Source organism: Tarenaya hassleriana, unplaced genomic scaffold (genome assembly GCF_000463585.1).
Source record: "Tarenaya hassleriana unplaced genomic scaffold, ASM46358v1 Cleome51, whole genome shotgun sequence".
In the NCBI taxonomy this organism is placed as follows: Eukaryota; Viridiplantae; Streptophyta; class Magnoliopsida; order Brassicales; family Cleomaceae; genus Tarenaya; species Tarenaya hassleriana.
Genome location: NW_010967800.1, coordinates 20,381 through 23,842, shown reverse-complemented (window position 1 = coordinate 23,842; position 3,462 = coordinate 20,381).

The window sequence follows — 3,462 nt, the reverse complement described above, 5'->3', positions numbered from 1 at the left end:
TTAGCCAATGGGTTCACACAATCACATGCTGGTCATACTCTGTTTGTACAGAAGACGAAAACCAGTTTCATTGCCTTATTGGTCTATGTAGATGATATTGTCATTGCTAGTGACAATGATGTCGCAGTGGATAATTTGAAGAAGCTTCTTCGATCAGCCTTCAACATCAAAGATCTTGGTCCTTTGAGGTACTTTCTGGGTCTAGAAATTGCAAGATCATCTACTGGAATTTCTGTTTCACAACGAAAGTATTGTCTGGAATTATTAGAGGAAACAGGGTTGCTTGGTTGTAAACCTGTTGCTGTACCAATGGATCCTAATAATCATTTGAGCCAAGATACAGGAGATTTGCTCGAAGATCCAACATCTTACAGAGCTTTGATTGGGAAATTGATCTACCTCACTATCACAAGACCAGACATTACTTTTCCAGTGAATAAACTAAGCCAATACATGGCTAAACCCACATCAGAGCATCTGAAAGCTGTGCATCGAATTATCAGATATCTCAAAGGGAATCATGGGCAAGGTTTGTTGTACTCAGCCTCTTCAAAGGTGCATTTTAACGCCTTTGCAGATGCGGATTGGGGAACATGTCCAGATTCTCGTCGATCTGTTTCAGGATACTGCGTATTTGTGTGGGAGATTCTCTTGTGAGCTAGAAATCTAAGAAACAACATACTGTTTCAAGAAGCAGTACTGAAGCAGAGTATCGGTCTCTCGCAAATGCAACATGTGAGCTGGTTTGGTTGGACAATTTGCTTCGAGAGCTTCATGTCACAGTTTCAGCTCCGGCGAATTTGTACCGTGACAACAAATCAGCAATCTATTTGGCTTCAAATCCTGTTTTCCATGAGAGAACAAAATATATAGAGATTGATTGCCATATAGTTCGAGACAAGCTCAAGTCTGGGTTCCTGAAGACGCTACATGTTCGGACAGATTTACAATTGGCAGACATTTTTACCAAGTTCTTACAACCAGCTGTGTTCAAGTCAATGATTGACAAACTACAACTCTCAAGTCTATATCTCCCTTCGCAGTGAGCTATCGACTTGTGGGGGTGTATCAGTGAACATTCTGTTCGGAGTAGAAGGTTGTGAGCTGGTTTAGGTATGGACACGTGTTTGCGTCTAGATACAGAGTTAGTTATTCAGTTAAACGCAGTATATATGTTGATTGTACAGAGGTTGTTGAATACAAGGAAAATTTCGTCTCTCTCTCACTTTCTCTCTCTACAAGATCGTCTTCTTCCTTCGATCTCGAGTTTTCTGATAGTTTTTGTTGTTATTAGAAACTGAATACCAAAAAAATCTCTTTATGGCACACTTCTACGAGGTTTTGTTGCTTCACTTTTAATCCGAGTCTTTGTTGCTACAATATATCTAGTGAAGTATATATTTCCCAGAATTGCAGTCCCACTTGTTTTTGGAGCTTTTCTTGATTTTGAGTTTGAAAATCAACTAATAATGCGTATCTTCAACAAATCTTGTAATTCATTTTGTTTGATGTGTGCAGGTCTTGGTTTCATTACATCTGTACTCTTCACTTTCTTTGTTGGGATATTTGCTTCGTCTTGGCTGGGTTCCACGGTTTTCTGGCTTGGAGAGCAGTTTATAGGACGAATGCCTTTTGTGAAGCACATATACTCAGCCTCTAAACAAATTAGCACTGCGATATCCCCAGGTGGGTTTGGTTTTTAATTAAGTGTATATGATGTGTCTGTTGTACTTTAGTTTTATCTCGCAGTTGTGGTTTTCGTGCATATGTATTGTACGGTCAATATGGCTGCCATCTCCAAATATAAGACTTCTCTCATCAAGCATGATATTAAGAAGTTTGATTTTCCATCAAATGTTTTTATAGCAAAAGCATACATAACCCCTTCGTGCTGTTTAGTTACTGGCAGAATGATTTGCATACACAAGCATGAACATACTGGTAGCACTACAAAAAAACCTGCATATAGCGACGGAATTTGCGACGGAAATTTCCGTCGCACAGGAAATTACGACGGAATGTGACGATTTTACGACAGAAGGTGGAAAAAAATTATCCGTCGCAACCAGTCGCAAAATCCGTCGCAATTTACTACGGTTTGCGACGGATAATTCTGTCACAACAAAGAAATAGATGATTTGCGACGGAAAATAAAAATTGCGACGGGTTGCGACAGAATATTCCGTCGCAATGTATTTGGTTTCGGTTTTCGACGAAATTTTTTGAATTTTGGGCGCGTAAATAAATTTCATTTTGTGACGGATTGCGACGGAAAATTCCGTCGCAAAACGCAATATAAAACCACGAGTCGTCTTCTTTATCAGATTCAAAGATTTTCGGAAAAAAAAATAAAAATCGCCATTTTTTTCTAAATCTCTCCAAAGATCACCAAATTTCTCCCATAAGGTAATATATATGTATTTATGTATATATATTTGTGTGTGTTTGATGTGTTTGTGTGTGTTTATGTATGTGTATGTGTGTGTAAGTGAATGTGTATATATATGTGTGAATGTGTATGTGTGTGTTTATATGAATGTGTATGTGTATATATATATATGTGAATGTGAATATGTATGTGTATGTATATGTGATTGTATGTGTATATGAATATATGTATATGTGTGTGTTTATATGTATGTGTATGTGTTTGTGAAATGTGTATGTGTATGAATATTTATGTATGTGTATATATGTGTATATGTGTATATGTGTGAATGTGTATGTGTGTTTGTGTATATGAAAATATGTGTATATATATATATGTATATGTATGTATATTTGTATGTATGTAATGTATGTGTATGTGTGTGTGTATATGAAAATATGTGTATATATATGTATGTATATGTATGTATATTTGTATGTATGTAATGTATGTGTATGAATGTATATATGTATGTGTATATATAGTATATAATTTTTTATATATTTTTTTTAAATTTTTTAAAACATTTGCGACGGAATGCGACGGAAAAAAATCCGTCGCAATTTGCGACGGAATTATCCGTCACTTTCTTAATATCATGCTTGATGAGAGAAGTCTTATATTTGGAGATGGCAGCCATATTGACCGTACAATACATATGCACGAAAACCACAACTGCGAGATAAAACTAAAGTACAACAGACACATCATATACACTTAATTAAAAACCAAACCCACCTGGGGATATCGCAGTGCTAATTTGTTTAGAGGCTGAGTATATGTGCTTCACAAAAGGCATTCGTCTTATAAACTGCTCTCCAAGCCAGAAAACCGTGGAACCCAGCCAAGACGAAGCAAATATCCCAACAAAGAAAGTGAAGAGTACAGATGTAATGAAACCAAGACCTGCACACATCAAACAAAATGAATTACATGATTTGTTGAAGATACACATTAGCAGTATAACCCGAAATCTCTATTTCGGATATACAAGTCATAGGCGGTCTCTAGCAAGACACTATGACTACCGATCT